The sequence below is a fragment of the Acipenser ruthenus genome, unplaced genomic scaffold, assembly GCF_902713425.1.
Source record: "Acipenser ruthenus unplaced genomic scaffold, fAciRut3.2 maternal haplotype, whole genome shotgun sequence".
NCBI classification, from domain to species: Eukaryota; Metazoa; Chordata; class Actinopteri; order Acipenseriformes; family Acipenseridae; genus Acipenser; species Acipenser ruthenus.
This window is the reverse complement of record NW_026708784.1, coordinates 24,076-35,202: the sequence shown is the minus strand read 5'-3', so window position 1 is coordinate 35,202 and position 11,127 is coordinate 24,076. Positions and strand designations below refer to the sequence as shown.

At 47.6% G+C, this 11,127-nt stretch overlaps 4 non-coding genes and 2 pseudogenes across 4 annotated transcripts; all 6 read left to right on the top strand.

The window, feature by feature from the left end:
* The first annotated feature begins 1,279 nt into the window (after positions 1–1,279).
* Positions 1,280–1,431, top strand: LOC131736078 (U2 spliceosomal RNA; annotated as a pseudogene).
* A 6,048-nt stretch (positions 1,432–7,479) lies between these two features.
* LOC131736079 (U2 spliceosomal RNA) lies at positions 7,480–7,612 on the top strand (annotated as a pseudogene).
* A 575-nt stretch (positions 7,613–8,187) lies between these two features.
* On the top strand, positions 8,188–8,378 carry LOC131736074 (U2 spliceosomal RNA). The gene has a single exon (XR_009327895.1). It is a non-coding gene; the product is annotated as a U2 spliceosomal RNA (small nuclear RNA).
* Positions 8,379–8,982: 604 nt separating this feature from the next.
* LOC131736073 (U2 spliceosomal RNA) lies at positions 8,983–9,173 on the top strand. Its single transcript, XR_009327894.1, has one exon. It is a non-coding gene; the product is annotated as a U2 spliceosomal RNA (small nuclear RNA).
* A 605-nt stretch (positions 9,174–9,778) lies between these two features.
* On the top strand, positions 9,779–9,969 carry LOC131736072 (U2 spliceosomal RNA). Its single transcript, XR_009327893.1, has one exon. It is a non-coding gene; the product is annotated as a U2 spliceosomal RNA (small nuclear RNA).
* A 604-nt stretch (positions 9,970–10,573) lies between these two features.
* LOC131736071 (U2 spliceosomal RNA) lies at positions 10,574–10,764 on the top strand. Its single transcript, XR_009327892.1, has one exon. It is a non-coding gene; the product is annotated as a U2 spliceosomal RNA (small nuclear RNA).
* Positions 10,765–11,127: the final 363 nt, after the last annotated feature.

Here is an 11,127-nt window from a genome sequence, read left to right as displayed (position 1 = left end):
TAGCAAGTAACATATTTAACATTTTATGCTGAAACACCTGCCTAATTTTGTCAGCTTGCAATTACTAATACTAACTTCACAACAGCAAAGTTTGCTTGGTTTTTTAGAGCTTCTTAATTGTAAAATAATAATAAATGTACCCCTCTACACTCAGCAGTTAGCCCTTTAGTTTGCCCCATACCTTTTAACAAAGTTAGGCGCCTATGATTGAGACATAAAGTTCTTGGACATAATTTCTAAGAATTAGCTATGCTGAAGGATGGCCTATATATTTGGTAAAAGTAAGACATAAATAAATACATCAATATAAATATTGAAATAAATTAATACATAGACATTTATGTGTTTGTTTATCTTCATATTTATTTATTTATTTTTCACTATCATATAAACACTGACATTTAATACTGTATGAAATTAAAATAAGTATTGGATAAAGGCGTCTGCTAAATAAACAAAATTGTATATTAGTGAAGATTTTTGTACATAAAGGTTGTCATGCTTAAATATATTTTTACATTCAAATCTAGATTTCCATTACATGAGAGTAGATGTTAAAACTTCATGCTGATTTGAACTCTGCTCTCGCCAAGATGAGCACCAACTAAGACATAGCTTTACAGTAGTGTCCCACACGGTTTTCTCACAAGCTCTTGATTACTTAACTCCAGATTTGTGCCCATTTAGGTTCTTTTCTCTCTTGTGCTGGTTTGTCTGGGTTCACAAGGATCATTAGGTTCATCACTAACTGTATCCATGCAAGTCCCCCTCACGTCTATGACGGGTGTTGTCCTTTCTTTCTTTCTTTCTTTCTTTCTTTCTTTCTTTCTCTCTTTCTCTCTTTCTCTCTTTCTTTCTCTCTTTCTTTCTTGCTGTCTTTCTTTCTTTTATTCACATGTGGTGATGATGTAGACAGCAGCAGTTTGTTTCCTGGGAGCATGCAGCTAACCAGACAAGTGTGGTGGAACATGTCCCTATGCCAGGTCCTTCTTAGCCAGCCAGCCAGCCAGCGAGGCACAGTTTGTAGTTACCCAAGGCACCTTGCACAGCATAGCAGCTTGGCATGACTATTTGTAAGACGCACTCCGCCAGTTTATGTTTTGTTTTTGGTGTTATGTGTGTGTTTTTGCTTTGTTTTCTCCTGTTTAAATTGCACATTTCCCCTCTGGAAGCAGCAGCCCGTTTTTTTGGGGTCTGCTTGTGCTTGAAATTTTGCACCCACCTTTGAATCCCCCTGTGCCGTCCGGGCTGGGGGGCCCCGGGCAAGGGCCAAGTCGCCATCGCTTCTCGGCCTTTTGGCTAAGATCAAGTGTAGTATCTGTTCTTATCAGTTTAATATCTGATACGTCCCCTATCAGGGGACCATATGTCTCTTGTCTCTTTTCCGTAGAGAGAGACAACCCGGACGTCCAGAGGCTTCTCCCACCCCAATCGGAGGAGCCAGCTGAAGGATGGCGTTCCGGCCAACCCAGGAGACCAGGAGGCACAATGCGGTGCGCTTCACAAGAAACAAGCAAGATGAAACGGAACCAGGACTGACGAGACTGGAGTTCAGCCGGACCATTCTTCAGAGGGGTATGGGTTTTTCCCCTTCTGACTTGAATTGTTTGGTGAAATTGCCAGGGCTTAAGGAAGTGTTTGAGGTCAGTTTTAGGAACCCCCAAAAGTTACAAGAAATGTGGTCCTTTTGGGGGGAGAATAAATATCTCGCTCCATACAAAGAATTTTGTGTGGATGCACTGACAGACAGAGAAATGAAAGTTGTTACTGTCCAATTTTTCAATGAGGCTGTTAGCGACTATGATATTACAACATGGCTTAACCGCTATGGGAGGGTGTCATCAGAAGGGAGGAAAATTACAGATGAAGATGGGGTTTGGACAGGAGCCAGAAAGTGGCTGGTACGCCTTAATGTTGATCCATCGGGCATTGGAGGCGTCCGCCACATTCCAAACTCCATAGTGTTAGGGCCCAACAGAGGGCTGGTATTCTATAATGGGATGCCAAAACTCTGCAGGAAATGTGGGGAATTAGGACACCTGGCGGCCGCGTGTACTGTAGTCAAGTGCAGGAACTGCGGCGCCCCCCACGAGACCAGCCACTGCAGAGAAGAGAGGCAGTGCAATTTGTGTGGAAAGAAGGGGCACCTGTTTAAGGACTGCCCCTCTTCCTATGCCAACATGGCCAGAGCCAGCAAGGCAAACACGAACAAGCCTAGGCCTGAGCAGGAAGAGGGAGCAAGTAACAAAGATCAGTCCACATCACCACCAACAGTATCCAAGACCCAGACTCCAGCACCACCATCATCACCAGCACCCCCCTCACCCCCCCGCCCCCGAGACATGTCCCGTTTTACGAGGACCCCTTCCCCCAGCCCAGAGAGAGAGTACAACAGCCACTCCACTAGCTCCTCCAGTAGCTCCTCTGATGCAGAACACGAGGCAGGGTGGGAGCCCGGACCCAGCAGCGGCCCCCCCCTGAGTAGGGCCCTCTCAGCGCCAGCACTCCCCCTCGGCTCTCGTTATGACGCCATAAGGATTGAGTCCGTGGGGGAGGAAAGCGAAAGCGACAGTGAAAGTGAGAGTGAGAAGGAGGGGAAGGGAGTGAAGAACCAGCAGAGGGTGGGGAAAAGAAAGGGTAGAGACGAGGGGGGGAAAAGAAAGAAGATCAGGATCAAAGACAGCAAGTTGCAGGTGGCCCCCATAGATCCAAAACCAGCTAATGTCCACACAAAGTCCCCAGTCTTGCCCTCGCAGGCAGAGACGGAGGCGAGTGGGATGGCTACACTGCCGCCTAGTGGGCAGGTAGCAGCCAGCCAGGGCATCCCCAGCCAGCCTTCCCAGTCGTTGGCACAAACCCTAGCACACCTCGCAGAAGAGGTGTTCACTAATGCACCGAGGGAGAGGTCGGGGTCAACACCTTCCCTGACCAGCAGTACCTCGGTAGCAATGACCCTCTTCAAGCGAAGGGCCTCCCTTCAAAGCATCCTTGACCCCCTCCCTTGTATGGGCAAAACCAGGGGCCCCCTAGAGGTCCTCCTAGATACAGCACTGGAGGACATGGGAATACCCCTGGACGCAGTAAGCCAGAAGTCTGCTAACAGCTCCAATTCAACAGACGGTAACAGCCAAAGAATGCTGTCTGTCATAAACCCCCCCCAGGACAAAGCTGACCCACACGTTCCGAGGGGCCCTGAGCAAGTTCCACCAGACTTACCTTGTGGGGAGTTGAATAGCCCCAACAACTCCACGTACTGTGCATATAAAGACGGTGCCTTCTTGGACGAGGCAGCAGTGAGTACCTTCTCAGGGGTGATGGGAGTTGCAAATAAGCCCAAGCCCCCTCGAAGCAAGCGTAGAGCTAAGAGTAGGAAGAGTGTCCCGACCTCCCAATCATAGTCGCTATGGGGTGGACGCAGCGACTCCTTTTCTTGTTAGCTACCCTGATGGCCCTGATATGTGTGTCTGTTAATGTCAGGAGCATCAGGGAGACACAAAAAAGATTTGATGTACTAAACTATCTAGCTAACTTGAAAGCAGATCTCATCTTTCTGCAGGAGTGTGGTATTTCGTCGAGCCCTGATTATAGGAACCTGAAGGAGACTTGGACCCTGGGGGACTCCTTCTGGTCGGGCTCCAACATAGCCAGAGCCGACGGAGTAGGTATCCTGTTTAAAAACCCATTTATTACCTCCCGCAGCAGCAGGGAGGTAGAACCTGGTAGAATTCTGAGCGTGGATGTGACATACAACAACACTCCCCTCAGACTGGTCAATGTCTACGCACCCACTAACCAAAACGAAAGAGTTCAATTTTTTCCACAGCTGCGTCCACTCCTGCTGGGGAACGTACCCGTCATCGTGTCAGGTGACTTCAATTGTGCTCTGAGGGACGTAGACCGGAGCAGGCCACGCAACGACCGCTCTAGTAGAGTTTTGTCCTCCGTAATATTTGATTTCTCCCTGTGTGATGCAGGTAAGGACCTGGTGCCTCCCTTTACCTGGGTGAGCTCATCTGGGACCTCCTTCTCCCGTATAGATCTCGTCCTGCATACCAGCTCCCTTACGAAGACGGCAGTAGACACCCAGGCCGTCTTCTTCTCTGACCATAGGCTCCTGCAGGTAACATTGCAGGTCCCTCAGACCTCCCAGATGGGGTCAGGGGTCTGGAAATTAAACACCTCCTTACTCGATGACCCCTCCATAGCTGCAGCCTATAAGAGCAGGCTTGTTGAGTGGACCACTTTGCGTGACCTATTCAACTCCCCTATAGAGTGGTGGGAGATGGTCAAAATGAGAACTAAGGGTTATTTCATAGCAGCAGGCAAGAGGAAAGCAAAAGAAAGGAGGGCCAAATATAAACACCTGAATGCTGCCCTCCAGCGTCTGAGCCTGCTTCAGCTTCGGGGGTTCCCTGTAAGCGACGAGATAGCCCAGACCAAGCTAGATCTTTCAGTGCTTTGTAGGGAGGAACAACGAAAGGTCATGCACAATGCAAAAGTGCAAAAAATGGAGGAAGACAAAAAGTGTACTCGCTTCTTCTTCCAGAAAACGAGGGAGAAGCGGCACTTGATGTCCTCCATGCTCGACAGCAGGGGGAGGATAGTAGAGGATAGTGAGGGAGTGAAAAAAGTGGTAGAGAACTTCTATAGGGACCTGTATAACATCAAAGCTACAGATGACACCCTGATAGAGTGGTTCCTGAGCCAGTTGGAGCCTGACTCAGTGCGGGACGACGAGGAGGAGGAGAAGGACCCAGAACTCACGCTGGAGGAGCTCACCCAGGCGGTTAAGACCATGAACACCGGTAAGACGCCAGGTCCAGATGGCATCCCGGGTGAGTATTACCATCTTTTTTGGGACACGCTAAAAGTCCATTTAGCGGAGGTCTACAGAGCGGTCTACAGGGAGAAGCGGTTGGGCCCTTCTATGCGGGAGAGTGTAATTACTCTCCTTCATAAGAAAGGGGAAGTTAAAGATCTACGGAATTGGCGCCCAATCAGCCTCCTTTGCGTGGACTACAAGATACTAGCCAAAGCTCTGATGCTCCGGCTACAAGTACACCTCCCTTTGGTCATTGGCCCCGACCAGGCTTGTGGCGTCCCAGGGAGGTCCATCACGGATATTTTAATGTTAACAAGGGACATTCTGGCTTATTCTAGAGAACGGAACCATCCCCTCTGCCTGTTCAACCTTGACCAGGAGAAGGCGTTCGATAGGGTAAGCCATGAATATATGTACAAAGTGATGGACCAGGTGAAATTCGCTCCTGGACTTAGGGAGTGGGTTAAAACCATATATACAAACATTAGTACCCGAGTCTTGGTGAACAGGCACCTGACTGGTAAAATATCTATCCAGTCAGGGGTCAGACAGGGTTGCCCACTATCCCCACTGCTATATGTCGTGTGCATTGAACCCCTCCTGCAGGCAATTCGTAGGGATACCAATATAACTGGTTTCCAGCTGCCTGGATCCAACGGGGTCCAGGTCAAAACAACAGCATATATGGACGATGTGTCACTCATTTGCACCAACACATCGTCGGTACCTCGGATTAGTAATATCCTTGAGAAGTACTGCACGGCGACCGGGGCAGTGATTAATAAGTCCAAGAGCGAAGTCTACGTGTCTAAAAATTGGCAGGTAGATAGGGAACTGTCGGACATGTACCCTGTCAAAAAGGACAAAATCAAGATTCTGGCCTCATTTTCGAGAACAATAGCTCGGGGGCCCAGAGCTGGACGGCGGCCATTAACCAGGTCCGTAAAAAGATTGGCGGATGGAGCACAAGATCCTTAACAATGACGGGTAGAGTATTAATAACCAAGTCTATACTGTTCCCCATCCTCTCTTATGTAGGAAAAATCTTTCCCCCAGACAGGACCACCAAAAAAGTGGTGGACCGCATTATCCACCGCTTTATCTGGGGCAGCAAGATGGAGAGGGTAAAGCGAGCCACCCTGAGTAAAGCCGACAAGAAGGGAGGTAAGGGGGTCCCGGACGTTGTGCAGCTCACCCGAGTGCAGGGGCTCACGCAAACTATCAAGAACATCCAGGCCCTGGACAGGAAGGTATGTTACATGAATCGTTTCTATTTTGCCACCTGTCTCAGGGCCTTGGGCCTCTGCACTATTGATAACACCGTGCCGTACTCCTGGGACCCCCCATTGTATTATAGAACCTTAAGGGACACTATATATAAATTGGGCTTAGTAAAGCAAAATTGGCCTCCTGGGAATACAAGGCTGTAACTAAATATCTTGCCGGTTCCCAGGAAATTGAAAAAGTAGCTACTTTCTCCCTCACCCAAAGCCAAAAAATCTGGGAGAATGTGTCTCACAGCTGCCTCAGTAATGTCCAGAAGGATATAGCATGGAACACCGTCCACAGTGCACTCCCCACTCGAGCGTTCATGTTCAGGAGGGGACTAGCCCAAGTAGAAACATGCCCCTATGCAAAGTGCCGCAAGAGAGAAACACCAGCCCATATCTTCTGGGAGTGTGATGTGGCTGGCAGTGTCTGGCTCTCTGTCTCTGTCTTCCTAAACAGGTTTGCTGACACGGCCAAGATGACCGCTGAGACTGTGCTCTATGGGCCTGCGGGAGGAATCGCTACCAGCACAGCTAAGTGCGTTTGGCGTGTCATCAATGTTGTCAAGCAGATCCTGTGGGAGGGCCGTAACGTCTGTGTCTATCACAAGCAGGAGCTAGACACTATCACCACGACCAGAAGGGCACAAACTCTTATCAAGGACTTTGTAATTCTGGACATCCGGACCCTCGGGAAGGACAAGGCCTGCGCGGAGTGGAGGATCGCCGGACTTCAGGACGTGAAGATGGAATGAAGGAAAAAACTGGAACCGCTAGCTCCTAGGAGCGGGACTACGGGGCACCGTTAAGCCATTTATTTATTTTGTCATGCCAGCATTCCGCCCTTTTTAGCTGGCATGACCGTTTTTCAACGGTGCCCTGGTTTTATGTAGTCTTTTTGTTTCAGTTTTATGGACTTTTATTTGATTTACGTTGAATGTTTTATTTGATTTTGTTTTGTTTTGATTTATGTATCTTTAAGATTTTTAATGTAAACTATTAAAAGTTACATTTTAAGTGTTTTAAAATTTTAGAATTTTAACGCACTGTTTTACACACTGTCCCTTTTCCCCTGTCCCTGTTTTAGTAATATAGTTTTATGTTCACTTTTGAACCTTTTTAGAGAGCACTCCCCGGCCCTCACAAGCACTGGTTTTTTATAGATGGTTCTTTTTTTCCAGTCACTTTTAAAACAGCACAGGTTTTTTTCATGTTGATTTTAATCTGTGTCTGTTTTAACCATGTACAAAGCACAATTGTCTTGGTGTTTTTAAATGTGTTTTAAATGCTTTTAAAACAAAATGTATGTCTGTATGCATGAATGTCATCTTTAAAAGAAATGTAAAATGAATGAAAAAACGAATGGGTGTAAATGTAAAAAAATGTAAAATCTCAATAAAAGAGTATCAGGGGACCATATATTAAATTGATTTTTGGAATCGGGAGATGGAACAGGGGCTTGCTCCGTCCACTCCACGCATCGGCCCGGTATTGCAGTACCTCCGGGAACGGTGCACACCTTTCTCTAACGTTGGTCAAAGTCAGATCTGGATCTCTCCTGTGAGCATTTTGTCTACCCCTGCTGGAGGGAGAGTGCCAGTGTTGATGCAAGTTTTCCCGCCGTTTTACTTCTTTTTTTTTTCTTTCTCTCTTTCTTTCTCTCTTTCTTTCTCTCTTTCTTTCTTGCTGTCTTTCTTTCTTTTATTCACATGTGGTGATGATGTAGACAGCAGCAGGTTGTTTCCTGGGAGCATGCAGCTAACCAGACAAGTGTGGTGGAAAACATGTCCCTATGCCAGGACCTTCTTAGCAAGCCAGCCAGCCAGCGAGGCACAGTTGTAGTTACCCAAGGCACCTTGCACAGCATAGCAGCTTGGCATGACTATTTGTAAGACGCACTCCGCCAGTTTATGTTTTGTTTTTGGTGTTATGTGTGTGTTTTTGCTTTGTTTTGTTTTCTCCTGCTTAAATTGCACATTTCCCCTCTGGAAGCAGCAGCCGTTTTTTTGGGGTCTGCTTGTGCTTGAAATTTTGCACCCACCTTTGAATCCCCCTGTGCCGTCCGGGCTGGGGGGCCCCGGGCAAGGCCAAGTCGCCATCGCTTCTCGGCCTTTTGGCTAAGATCAAGTGTAGTATCTGTTCTTATCAGTTTAATATCTGATACGTCCCCTATCAGGGGACCATATATTAAATTGATTTTTGGAATCGGGAGATGGAACAGGGGCTTGCTCCGTCCACTCCACGCATCGGCCCGGTATTGCAGTACCTCCGGGAACGGTGCACACCTTTCTCTAACGTTGGTCAAAGTCAGATCTGGATCTCTCCTGTGAGCATTTTGTCTACCCCTGCTGGAGGGAGAGTGCCAGTGTTGATGCAAGTTCTCCCGCCGTTTTACTTCTTTTTTTTTTTCTTTCTCTCTTTCTTTCTTTCTCTCTTTCTTTCTCTCTTTCTTTCTCTCTTTCTTTCTCTCTTTCTTTCTTGCTGTCTTTCTTTCTTTTATTCACATGTGGTGATGATGTAGACAGCAGCAGGTTGTTTCCTGGGAGCATGCAGCTAACCAGACAAGTGTGGTGGAACATGTCCCTATGCCAGGACCTTCTTAGCAAGCCAGCCAGCCAGCGAGGCACAGTTGTAGTTACCCAAGGCACCTTGCACAGCATAGCAGCTTGGCATGACTATTTGTAAGACGCACTCCGCCAGTTTATGTTTTGTTTTTGGTGTTATGTGTGTGTTTTTGCTTTGTTTTGTTTTCTCCTGCTTAAATTGCACATTTCCCCTCTGGAAGCAGCAGCCCGTTTTTTTGGGGTCTGCTTGTGCTTGAAATTTTGCACCCACCTTTGAATCCCCCTGTGCCGTCCGGGCTGGGGGGCCCCGGGCAAGGGCCAAGTCGCCATCGCTTCTCGGCCTTTTGGCTAAGATCAAGTGTAGTATCTGTTCTTATCAGTTTAATATCTGATACGTCCCCTATCAGGGGACCATATATTAAATTGATTTTTGGAATCGGGAGATGGAACAGGGGCTTGCTCCGTCCACTCCACGCATCGGCCCGGTATTGCAGTACCTCCGGGAACGGTGCACACCTTTCTCTAACGTTGGTCAAAGTCAGATCTGGATCTCTCCTGTGAGCATTTTTGTCTACCCCTGCTGGAGGGAGAGTGCCAGTGTTGATGCAAGTTCTCCCGCCGTTTTACTTCTTTTTTTTTTTCTTTCTCTCTTTCTTTCTTTCTCTCTTTTCTTTCTCTCTTTCTTTCTCTCTTTCTTTCTCTCTTTCTTTCTTGCTGTCTTTCTTTCTTTTATTCACATGTGGTGATGATGTAGACAGCAGCAGGTTGTTTCCTGGGAGCATGCAGCTAACCAGACAAGTGTGGTGGAACATGTCCCTATGCCAGGACCTTCTTAGCAAGCCAGCCAGCCAGCGAGGCACAGTTGTAGTTACCCAAGGCACCTTGCACAGCATAGCAGCTTGGCATGACTATTTGTAAGACGCACTCCGCCAGTTTATGTTTTGTTTTTGGTGTTATGTGTGTGTTTTTGCTTTGTTTTGTTTTCTCCTGCTTAAATTGCACATTTCCCCTCTGGAAGCAGCAGCCCGTTTTTTGGGGTCTGCTTGTGCTTGAAATTTTGCACCCACCTTTGAATCCCCCTGTGCCGTCCGGGCTGGGGGGCCCCGGGCAAGGGCCAAGTCGCCATCGCTTCTCGGCCTTTTGGCTAAGATCAAGTGTAGTATCTGTTCTTATCAGTTTAATATCTGATACGTCCCCTATCAGGGGACCATATATTAAATTGATTTTTGGAATCGGGAGATGGAACAGGGGCTTGCTCCGTCCACTCCACGCATCGGCCCGGTATTGCAGTACCTCCGGGAACGGTGCACACCTTTCTCTAACGTTGGTCAAAGTCAGATCTGGATCTCTCCTGTGAGCATTTTGTCTACCCCTGCTGGAGGGAGAGTGCCAGTGTTGATGCAAGTTCTCCCGCCGTTTTACTTCTTTTTTTTTTTCTTTCTCTCTTTCTTTCTTTCTCTCTTTCTTTCTCTCTTTCTTTCTCTCTTTCTTTCTCTCTTTCTTTCTTGCTGTCTTTCTTTCTTTTATTCACATGTGGTGATGATGTAGACAGCAGCAGGTTGTTTCCTGGGAGCATGCAGCTAACCAGACAAGTGTGGTGGAACATGTCCCTATGCCAGGACCTTCTTAGCAAGCCAGCCAGCCAGCGAGGCACAGTTGTAGTTACCCAAGGCACCTTGCACAGCATAGCAGCTTGGCATGACTATTTGTAAGACGCACTCCGCCAGTTTATGTTTTGTTTTTGGTGTTATGTGTGTGTTTTTGCTTTGTTTTGTTTTCTCCTGCTTAAATTGCACATTTCCCCTCTGGAAGCAGCAGCCCGTTTTTTTGGGGTCTGCTTGTGCTTGAAATTTTGCACCCACCTTTGAATCCCCCTGTGCCGTCCGGGCTGGGGGGCCCCGGGCAAGGGCCAAGTCGCCATCGCTTCTCGGCCTTTTGGCTAAGATCAAGTGTAGTATCTGTTCTTATCAGTTTAATATCTGATACGTCCCCTATCAGGGGACCATATATTAAATTGATTTTTGGAATCGGGAGATGGAACAGGGGCTTGCTCCGTCCACTCCACGCATCGGCCCGGTATTGCAGTACCTCCGGGAACGGTGCACACCTTTCTCTAACGTTGGTCAAAGTCAGATCTGGATCTCTCCTGTGAGCATTTTGTCTACCCCTGCTGGAGGGAGAGTGCCAGTGTTGATGCAAGTTCTCCCGCCGTTTTACTTCTTTTTTTTTTTCTTTCTCTCTTTCTTTCTTTCTCTCTTTCTTTCTCTCTTTCTTTCTCTCTTTCTTTCTCTCTTTCTTTCTTGCTGTCTTTCTTTCTTTTATTCACATGTGGTGATGATGTAGACAGCAGCAGGTTGTTTCCTGGGAGCATGCAGCTAACCAGACAAGTGTGGTGGAACATGTCCCTATGCCAGGACCTTCTTAGCAAGCCAGCCAGCCAGCGAGGCACAGTTGTAGTTACCCAAGGCACCTT